Below are 11,517 nucleotides of genomic sequence, written 5' to 3'. Positions count from 1 at the left end.
CCTAGCATGGTGTTAGACCCATAGTAGAACTCGTTGAGGTCCTTTTCTTCTGCTTTTTCTCCTTGCTTTTTCTTCGTATATTCTGTACTTTATGTTATAGGGGGGGGGGGTTGTTTATTTTTTAACATTCTATTTATTTATTCATGAGAGACACAGAGACACAGAGAGAGGCAGAGACACAGGTAGAGGGAGAAGCAGGCTCCATGCAGGGAGCCTGACGTGGGACTCCATCCCAGGTCTCCAGGATCACGCCCCGGGCTAAAGGTGGCACTAAACCACTGAGCCACCTGGGCTGCCCTACGATATAGTTTTAAATGTACTTTTGTTGTTCTCACTATTAGATCAGAAGTTTTCAGAGGGTAGAAACTTGCTTATTAGAAGCTCAGTAAATATTGAGTTATATGAAATGAATACAAACAGTGTCACTAGAGATATTTCAACTCCACCTTTGGGTTCTGGAAAGACTGATTTGTGTCTCTACAAATATACATTTAAAAGCTCAGAAGAAAAACAAACCTATGACCCCAGTACCCACCTTGATGTTTAGTGTCGTAATTTCTGTTTCAGGAGAGTTCTGAATGTCCAGAGCCCTTGTGAAGGAGACCACCCAGATCATGGGAAGCCTCAGGGCCTGGAGGGTACACTTCTGGTATACTAACAGCCAGTCATTGGGACGCCTTTCCAGAAACTGGTGGATGGGCTAAGACAGGTCTTTCTCACTATTGAGATATAGTGCTCACATGTATGGAGCCTGGATTGTGGGAGAGCGCAGGTTCAGTTCCTACGTATGCTGTTTCTTGAGGCTCCCTGGGGTATCCCTAGGCCTCCTCAGGGAGGGGGAGGTTTCTCATCACCACCTTTGCTTCTGTGCACTTGGTCCTTTGAGGTTGGTTCTGCTTATCTTTCGTGCTTTCTCCCAAAATATCTCCTCTAAAACCCCTTTCAGTGCCTCAGTCCTACCCTCTCTGGCCCGGAGAATATTATGTCACCTGGAGAGAGAAGAGCTACTGGTGGTAGAGGTCACTTGGTGTTTATCTAATTTCCATTCTAACTTCCTTTCTTAGTAAATTTTTCTTAATAATTTTCTAAGTGATTTCTTAGTAATTTTTACCTGGATACATTACTACCTAGAATAAAAACTGTATTTTGCAGCTCCCCTTGAAGCTAGTTATGGCCATAAGACTAAATCCGGGGCAAGAGAAAGTGCTGTGTGACTTCCAGGAAGGCTCTTCAAGGCACTGACTCACTCTGAGCGCCACCTTGGCCTTTCCTCCCTTTCCTGCCTGGAATATAGACACAGTGTTGGAAAGGCCAGCAGCAATCTTGGATTACGAGGAGAGTTTGAGGGTAAAAATGGAGCAGAAAATAGGAGCTACCTTCAGAATGCTTTTTTAATGTGAAAGAATGTATCTTTTTGGCTTTCGGCCACATTTTAAGTTTTCTATCATATGCCATCCAATCCAGCCCAGATGGATCTGAATTTTGAGACCTAGTAAAATAATAGAAGCTAAAATGTTACTGTGAATTAGTCTAAATCCATTAGTTATGGTTTCAGTCTGTTGCCTGGAGTTCTTAGAAACCTAGATTTTCCCAATTTGATGTAAGATTGCAAAACAGGTGGTCTAAGAATTTCATTCTTTTCTTTCCCTGTGTTCAGTTTCAACAGCCATTTCCTTCCTTAGAGGAGGTGGGAAGCCTGAGCTGTTTGCGCTAGGGAAAGGATGCAAGAACATGCAAGGGGAAATGTCTGTGGGAAATACCATCCACATCATATCCTATAGAGAAATATTCTCTGGCTGTTTTCAGGGAAATATCACCTCAGCACATTCATAGTTTATGTTTCCATGTTTCTAATAAAGTATACATCAATTTGGTGTGTTTTCCTTTTTGTTATCATCTTTCTGTTTCCCAGAATTATTACTAATAATTGCTGGAAATTTGCATGGTGCTAATATCTCCAGGTGAACTAAATGACTTAAGCTTTTTGCTTGGAGTTTTCCAGAAGACACAGATGCCTATGAAAGTAGCACACAGGGGGAAAAATGGATAGAAATCTGCAAATTTAATTTTTGCTCACTTCTTCGTTTTCTTTAAGCCCACGACTGGATTTATATCATTAGCCCACACAAATGTGAATTCCTGAGAAATCCAAGTAGAAAGAGAATAGAGAGAAGGGAAGAATGTATTTGATTTCTTTATGGCTAGAGCTTTGTTCTAGGCCCTCAAGTATGAAGTTCTTTATGTCTATTTATTTATCATCCATGCATATCTGTGCACAAACCCACTCTCCATGCACCAGGGAACATCTCAGTTAACTTGGATGAATAAGGCTCCCCATGATCCAAAGGTCAGTTCATTTATTAACAAGGCTCTTGCGGAAATACTTTAGAGATGAAAACCTTTTAAAGATGTTTTGCACTCATCTGATGAACAGAATGGATAGAACAAAATCTAAGCTCATTGCCTGGGGGTTGTCACTAACAGCCAGGACTCCACCTTCCTGCTGTATGAGAAAGTCCAGGCTGGTCTGTGAGGTGAATGAGCCTCAGCTTCTATTTCTACTGCATGGACCCTATTGCCTTCACATTCCAGCAAGTGTTGGTTCCACCTTTTTCTTTCTGCTATTTCTGCTCCATTTCCCCTCTTTTTCCTACTTACCATTTCTGATGCTTACCTTAATTTCTGCCGTTGCAGAGATTGACTGCTTATTGATTTTTTTCCTCTCCCACCTCCCCTCTTTTTTTTCTTTTTTGCCTTTCCCTCCTTTGCTGTCTCTTTTCTCCCTTTCTTACCACTTCTGAATTTTATGACATTAGGGTAGCAGGGCTTAGCTTTTCGAACCATCCTCATCCAATGAGACTGACTGCCAATCACAACATGTCTTCTTAAACTTCATCTCTTTTGTCTTTTTGTTATTCCCATTCATACTCACAACTGTAGACTTTACAAATTCTTTTTGGGCTCCTAGTTTGTTCCAGAAGATTGACAGGGTTTGACTGCTTGACTAGGGTATCATGTATGTAGAAGTCCTAGACCTTAAAACTAGGAAGTACTAAAAAGATAGTTTAATCTGGTTCCTTTTTTTTTTTTTTTAAGCAAGGTACTACTAGGAATTTACCCCAAAGATACAAATGTAGTGATCCAAAGAGATACATGCACACTGATGTTTATAGTAACATAGCAACAATATCCACAATAGACAAACTATGGAAAGAGCCCAGATGTCCATGAATAAAGAACATGTGGTTACACACACACACACACAAGCACTGGAATATTACTTAGCCATCCAAAATAATGAAATCTTGCCACTTGCAACAACATGGTCGGAACTAGAGGATATTATACTAAGTGAAGTAAGTCAATCAGAGAAAGTTATCATATGATCTCACTCATATGTGGAATTTAAGAAACAGAAGAGCATAGAGGAAGGCAGGGAAATCAGAGAAGGAGACAAACCATAAGAGACAATCATAGGAAACAAACTGAGGGTTGCTGGTGAGGAAGGGGTGAAGGAAGGGTGTAACTGGGTGTGGACATTAAGGAGGGCACATGATGTAATGAGCACTGGGTATTATATAAGACTGAGGAATCACTGACCTCTGCCTCTGAAACTAGTAACACATTGTGTGTTAATTGAATTAAAAAATAAATTTGGCATAAAAAATAAAATTGTAATAAAAATAAATTCAGGCATAAAACATCTGAAAAAAAAAAAAAAAGCAGGGTACTGAAGTAACTTACCCAAGAGCATTCATACATCTGGTAGCAAAACCAGGACTAAGACATAGGCCTATACATCTTCATTTGGAAGAGAATTATGTTAGCTCCTTAGTCCTATATATAATGCAAGGATACCTCCAGGAGCCAAGCTAACAATTATTGCCCAGTAGCTACAGTCTCCAGGGAAATACCTGCTCCATTCTTTTCAGGCACTTTAGAGAGGAGAGAAACTCTCCTTTATTCCTGATTTGTAAAATTATCCCTAAATGTATACTCTTTTATATATGGTAAGTTCATAGGGTTTCTTCACAAATTAAAGCTGTTTTCTTATGATTGCAATTATTTATGTATGAATAGAACATATGTGACCCAACGCCTGAAACTTGCTTCATACACATTGGGTGTTTTAAATAGTTAAATGACTCTTTTTAGTTGGGAGTAAGCACTCTGAGTATCACAGAGTCTTTATTTAAAAAAGAAAAACTTCAAAACATTTGCTGTCAGAGAAATGAGTATATGACAAAAAGTTTTTACATTGCATTTGTGTATCTCACCTTCTCTAGAAAAGTAGAATCTGAGACTTAGACAGAAACGTAGCATTTTAGTTCAACTCCTTATCCAGTGCAGGAATTTTAAAAAGTAATAACATAACTGACAGACACCCAACGTCTGCTTGAAAACCTCCAGAGACTGGTATCACCCTTATGAGGCAGCTGTTATTGTTACTGGACAGCACAAGTGGATAAAAAGTTTCTTCTTGCATTGAATCAGAATCTGCCTTCCTTAACTCCCAGCCTTTTATCCTAGTTCTGGCCTCTGGAGCAACACAGAATTAGTATACAATTCTCTCCCTGACAGCCCTTCAAATATTTGAAAGCAGATATTATACCTTTTCTTATTCTTTGCTTCCCAAGTTGCTTGAATAATTTATCAAAAATTATAGCTTCTCCTATTCACCTGGACATTTGCCTTTCATTACATCCTAATTGGTCAAAGTCCCTCTTAAAATGTGGCACCTGGAATTGAATTCTATATTATAGATGTGGTATAACTAGCTAGAAATCCAATAGAACTGTCATGGGTAGTGATCTGTGGGTAGTAATTTCTCACAGAAGCATCCTAAGTCCCTGAAAAGAAGGTGGCTTGTATGAAAATACTCAGTAAACTTTAAAGTGCTTGATAAATGAATAGCTTTGTTACATTCCATTTAAAAATACAAAAAATAATCAAAGGGATTTTTCCCCCCCTGTCATTAACAATGTTGATTTCAACCTTTGCATCTACAGAGTTAGCAAAAAAGCTGGTATTTTTTTCCTTGGTAGAAGTGTGAAAACAATTTTAAACTCAACTATCATGTTGTGGTACTGGTTGAACAAGTTTTAAATCGAATCTTTTTTGGAAAATGATTATTTTTTAAAAGTGTTTGATAGGGATCCCTGGGTGGTGCAGCGGTTTGGCGCCTGCCTTTGGCCCAGGGCGCGATCCTGGAGACCCGGGATCGAGTCCCACATCAGGCTCCCGGTGCATGGAGCTTGCTTCTCCCTCTGCCTATGTCTCTGCCTCTCTCTCTCTCTCTCTCTCTCTGTGTGACTATCATAAATAAATAAAAAATTAAAAAAAAAAGTGTTTGATAAATGGAATTTTAAACCTGTGTATACTGATTCAATGAAACAAAAGCAAAATCTCCTATTGACAAGGCATTTTAATAAGTAGAACCATTTTCACAAAGTAAAGTTTTAAATACGTAATCTGTATTTCTTCCATTTTAAAAAATAAATTTTAAATTTCCATTCCAAACCATGCTTTTGAAAATTTTGAGTAAAGTGGTTTATGGTTTAATATTGTCATCTAACTATTCATTTTCATTTGCTTATTGAGTATTGATTGTATGTTAAGAACTTGAAAAAGACATTAATAAATTATTTAACCTTCTTTCTTTGCTAACTTTAGAAGAGTTTTAGAAAGAATAACTTTTTACCTAAAAATCTGGACATGAATTTACATCTTAACATTCTAAGGGTTTAATGCACTGCTAAATGGAATAATCTCAAAATTAACTGTAGCTAATGTAAATATGTATAGGATAAATGTGTATAAATATAAATGCAAAATATAAATATGAAACCCAAATGGGATAAAGGTAATGATGGGGAGCCCAACACACTCCCTGGCACATAGCAGATTCTTAATCAATATTGGCCTCATGAATACTGCCTGTTAGGGGAGGATTATTCATAATCAGGCAGTGAGGCTGGTGTGACAGCTGGAGGTTGAGTCCTACAGATTGATGTGCCATTGCTCAAATGAGTAAGACACATTAGAGACTGTACTGCATTTTAACCTCATATCTCTTTTGTGGGGACATTATTTCTTGGTTAAGAGAAATTACTACATTTTCTAAAACATGACAATGTTGTGGTGGTTATAGTTTGATTTGCAACATATACCAAATACTCTAAAGAGCATAAATTACTTAAAAATATATAAATGCTCAGAATAAAAATCAGTTGTTCTGTCTGTCCATACTAAAAAGTTTATTTAAGAAAATAACCCAGTAAATCACTTCCAAGGATTACAGTATTCTGCTAGTATTCTGAAAAATCAGAATTCTGGAAAATTATCCATTTGTTAGTATACTTTTAAAAAATGTGTATAATTTAATTTAACTTAATTTTTTTTTTTTTTTTTTTTACAATCCTGGTGACTGAGGTTATGTAAATTGGCAAGGGACTGCTTTGTAAAATTGGATTTGGAGTCACATAATTTAAATTTATATCACTAGGTCCAAAATTTCTTTCTGTTGGATTTTCTTTCTTTTTAATAATAATAAAAATACAAATAGGTGATCCTTTCTAGAGGAAGGCTGTGTTCTTTTTTTATTTTGTGCACTTAATCTTTCAAAGCTAGGTATTATTTGGTTAAACATACAATTTATATTTACACATAGACCGAAGAAAATAAATATTCTAATAGCATCTGATTGTCATTGTTTTTGGCTATATGGATACGTGGGCTTTTATATCAATATTAGTGTTTTCTACACTTCATAGTATTTTCCTCCAGCAATGAACTGCCTCTGCTGAGAAGGTAAAAAAAAAAAAACCTTGCTTATAAAATGAGGCCATTTTGCATATTAATGAGGAGGTCTTTGAACTCTAAGAATAAAATCCGTTAATGCTTTGGGTATGGAACAATTATGCATTCAAGGACTTTGATTTTATGCTAATAATGCGACAAGCTTTACATTTTTCTTTGTTTTGTTTGCATTCCCTAAAGATAATTTAATGCAAATAATCCATCCATATACAGCATAGAGCGTGTCGGATGGTTTCCCTATAGTTAAGATTGTATCAGCGCTCCCATTATAAATCTCTATTACCCATGGTTTATAATTTAATTGAAAAAACCCACTGCAGGCAGAAACTCAACACTTAGGGTTTCAGGCTAAAAGCAATATTTCTCTTTTAAAAATTGCCTTCTCTCTTTAATTTCATAGTTAATGGAAATGTAAGAAGGATCATCCTGGAGCTGATTTTGAACAAAGCCAAACAGATCATTGTCTATAACTAAAATAATTTCTAAATAAAAGTAGTTGATATCTTATCATTGGCCTAATACTACAACATTTAACCAAACGAGAAAAGACAACAATGGAATCTGCTTATCCTTTCTCTACACACACAAAAAAATACAAACAAGGAGAACAAGAAAATTCTGTAACACCAGGTATCTATAAAATATATGTTTGACAATACAGTATGAGGCATAACATTTTTATTTGGTTTCAAACTGCACGCTTTACTCCTTTCAGTGGATCTGGGCAAAGGCTGTGGAATCTGATTTTTGTCAGACTGAGCTAGGAAGAGGGCACAGGGTGGAGAGCTGTGTGCTCTGGAATTCTTTACTTTGTCTGCCATATAAATCTTACCTTAAGTTTATGCTTCAATTATCTTGACAGGATTCAGGGGTTAATTAACAGGCACAGCATTTAAACCTGCTTACACAGAAGAAATGAAAAGATCAGTTTTTAGACACTTGGTGGTTTTGTCATCAGCTTTTGAACCCAAATCCGTAGTGTAGAAAGGTTAACCTGCCTGCCAGGTAATATGCAATCTCCAATCAAGACTTCCCTGTAGTTTTATCAACCCAGTGAGACAAAGAAACTGTGAGTTAGTTAGAATGAGATGTTCTCTCTTTCCTGCAACCCATCAACCTTTTCCTATTCAATTCCTAGTTGTAATGCTGCTTGTGAGATCCATGCCATGATTACTTAACCCTAAGCAGACATTAGAAACTTGCTTAAAGATGATCTGGTCTGTCTACACAGTGCATTGTGCTTCTAAATCAGTTGCCTTTGAGATCCTAAGGACAATTATTGAGGACAATAACACAAACTCCTATCTTACAGCACTTAGCAGTGCATGAAGGGCTTCAATAAAGTTAATAGACTGCTTGGAAGTAGAGAAAGCAGAAGCTAAGAGATTAAGTGGTGGTTAGCGCTCACATTCCATCTGTCTACTACTCGTTCTTCTGTGGCCCAGTGGCTCCTTAGGGGAACTCATGTTTTTAACTTTGAGAAATAGAGTCTAGTGACACCACGATCTAGAGAATCCCCTGTACTTACCTGACATCTATTGTCAGAGACCATAGGGAATTCACACAATTCCTGAGTCCAATTCTTAAAATATTGTATATTAGCTCGGATTCATAAATAAAAAACTTAGAGCCTAAATAAGATTCATACATATCTAAGCTACATACCAAGCTGGTGATGAAATAAAAGGAAGTCATGGATTTACTGTTCCATCTCTCTGATTGAAATTATTTTTAATGTTGATATTTTGATTATATTAGAAACATCGTTTGAGTATAAAGGTTATGAGAAATTATTTTCTGAACACACATGATTATACAGTCTTAAGAGATTTTTGAGAAAATAGTAGATAACTATTTTCCTAGGAAGATATAAATGTAGTACTGGTATAATGAAGCAGGGAACACAGGAGAATACTCCCTAGGGTTGCTGTGAATCTGGCAGTCTGTATTTATTATGTATAGTGAAGAGCAGACTAGCTTCTGATATTTACGAACTGATTCAAAGTTTTTTAGTTTGCGTTATAAGAATTTTAATGGATCATTCTTTACTTCCCCCACTTTTTTTTTTTGCCTTAGAATGCAAGGCAAACAAACAAACAAACAAGGAGGTCTTGTCATGTAGGATTTACTCCTAAACTTTTTATAATAAAAAAAGTTTTCTGACCCCCCCTAGGTGTTGTGAATGATGTGTGATCTTGCTTTCAATAATTTATCTTAACATTTTATGTGAGTGAATGGCCACTCCATGTGCCACTGAGAACCAATAACCTCATCTCCTTCTCCTACTCTGTCCTGAGCAGGTGTCATTATTTGGTGCACTTGTACTTTACCTCCCACTCAAGTCTAACCAGGCCAAACCCTGCCTAGCTTCCCAGATCAGGTCAGTCTAGGTGGTATGGCCACAGACATATTTTGGTTCTTCATTGCTCTCCATCCCCCCAAGATGAACTTGTGTGTGGTCTTCTATTTTCTTGCATTGAAATACTCTTGCTTGGGCCACTGGAGACCTCCTAGTGGCAGCATCCAATAATCTTTAGGCATTACCTGGATAGGTAGTGAAAAGTCCTTGACGGACAATGTATTTGGGATTTAGACCACAGTTGGCAAAACTTTTTCTGTAAAAAACCAGATAGTAAATATTTAGGCTTCTCGGGCCACATGATCTCTCTCTCACCTCTACTCTGCCAATGCGGTGCTAAAGCAGTCACCAAGAAGATGTAAGTAAATGGGCAAGACTCTCTTCCAATAAAACATTATTGATGGACACTGAGATTTGAATTTCGCATAATTTTTAGTGTCATAAAATATTCTTTTCCTTTGTGTCCACAGCTAAAAAGTGGAAAAATCATTCCCAGCTCGTGGGCCATAGAAAAACAGGTGGCAGGTGGGATTTGGCTCACAGGTTATAGCATACAGACCTCTTCTTTAAACAGACCTAAGTTTACATAGCAGCTCTATTAGGTACAGGCTTTGTGTCCTTGGATAAATTAGATTACTTCTCTGAGTTTCAGTTTTGTGAGCATTAAATTTGATAATGTCTGCAAATTATATAGAGAAGGAATTCTTAGTTATAGGTGTTCTGTAAATTGTCAATATAAAAGTAATACAAATTTTAATTAATCACTAATTAGTGATTAACTTAACCTGACAGCTCTTCCTGAGTTAATGTTGTTGGCCTCTCTTTTATTTCTCAAAATGGAAACAGATTTCTTATCATGATTAAAAGTAACACATGTTATTTTAAAAAATAAAGTAATATGGAGTGCCTGGGTGGCTCAGTTGGTTAAGCATCCAGCTCTTGATCTCAGCTCAGGTTTTTTTCCCTTTTTAATATTTATTTATTTATTTATTTATTTATTTATTTATTTATTTATTTATGAGAAAGCATGCACATGGTTGGAGGGGGGCAAAGAGAATCTCCAGCAGGCTCCCCACTGAGTGCAGAGCCCCACCTGGGCTTGATCCTGCGACCCTGAGATCATGTGATCATAACCTGGGATGAGACAAAGAGTTGGATGCTTGACAGACTCAGCCATCCAGGTGCCCCTCAGCTCAGGTCTCGATCTCAGGGTTGTGAATTCAAGCCCTGGGTAAAAGCTCCATGCCGGGCATGGAGACTATTATTAAAAAAAAAAAAAAAAAAAAGAATACTATGGAAAATACAGAGATAAACACAATAGTAAGAGAATAAGATCAACATAGGATTAACTCCACAATAATCCTCTAATACAGGCACCATCACCTCTTTTATTTCATATACGAGGAAACTGGGACTTGGAGGTGTTAAGTAATTTGTCCAAGGTTATCATTTATATAATATTTATTTGCCTTTTTATCGTCCAGAAGAAAATTTCTCTGTATGGGAGATTGTTTTTCTTCTATTCCAAACATGTGGTTGTGGTGGAGTGGTGGCTAATCAAAATTCTCATGTCATTTGGCCACAGAGTACAGCATTTGTATCAGAAAGGGCCAATCATCATGCCCTGGTCCTCTGGCTTACCATATGATTCCATCATGGTTGGCCATGTGATCCAGGCTTGTCCAAGCAGTGGCATTTTCTGGAAGAATTTCAACTGAAGCACCAGGGAAACTCTTTTCTCTCTGGCCTGTGGCTCAAAGAATATAGTTTTATCATTGCATTTGGCCATTGATTGAATTTATGGGAACCGCTGGCCTGAGAGAATAAAGCCAAGCAGAGGGAGTAGAGTTGGTAGTCTCAGGGAGGAGAGCAAGAGTGAATGGAGGGAAGAGAGAGAAAAACCTGATGAGGTTTGAGTCCCTGGATCTGGGTATTTCTGAAGGCAGACCTATCCCCCAGCTTCTCCATGGTTCGATGGTATGAGTCTTGATTAAAACTATCTTCTTCAAGTCAGTTTGATTTTCCTGTTTTCTTTATTTGCAGTAAAAAAAAAAAATACTGATTGAGCAGCTAGAGTCAGGATGCAAACCTACCATCTGGAGCTTCCTTCTTAACCCTCCTTGGAGACAACCTCTGCTAATGCTTTGATATTTTTCTCATCGTTTCTTTTTAATGACTAAATAAATACTATGGTATACGTAAATATTTAAATTTGTGATATATGCTGCCAAATTGTCAGTCATTCGGTTTGACTTTACTGATTTACATTTTCCTAACACTTATGAGTTAGATATCTTATGTTGTGCCTCTGGGGGTGCCCTCTACCCTTTTCTACTCTG

This window comes from Canis lupus, chromosome 6 (genome assembly GCF_011100685.1).
Source record: "Canis lupus familiaris isolate Mischka breed German Shepherd chromosome 6, alternate assembly UU_Cfam_GSD_1.0, whole genome shotgun sequence".
In the NCBI taxonomy this organism is placed as follows: domain Eukaryota; kingdom Metazoa; phylum Chordata; class Mammalia; order Carnivora; family Canidae; genus Canis; species Canis lupus.
Note: the sequence above shows the minus strand (reverse complement) of the source record.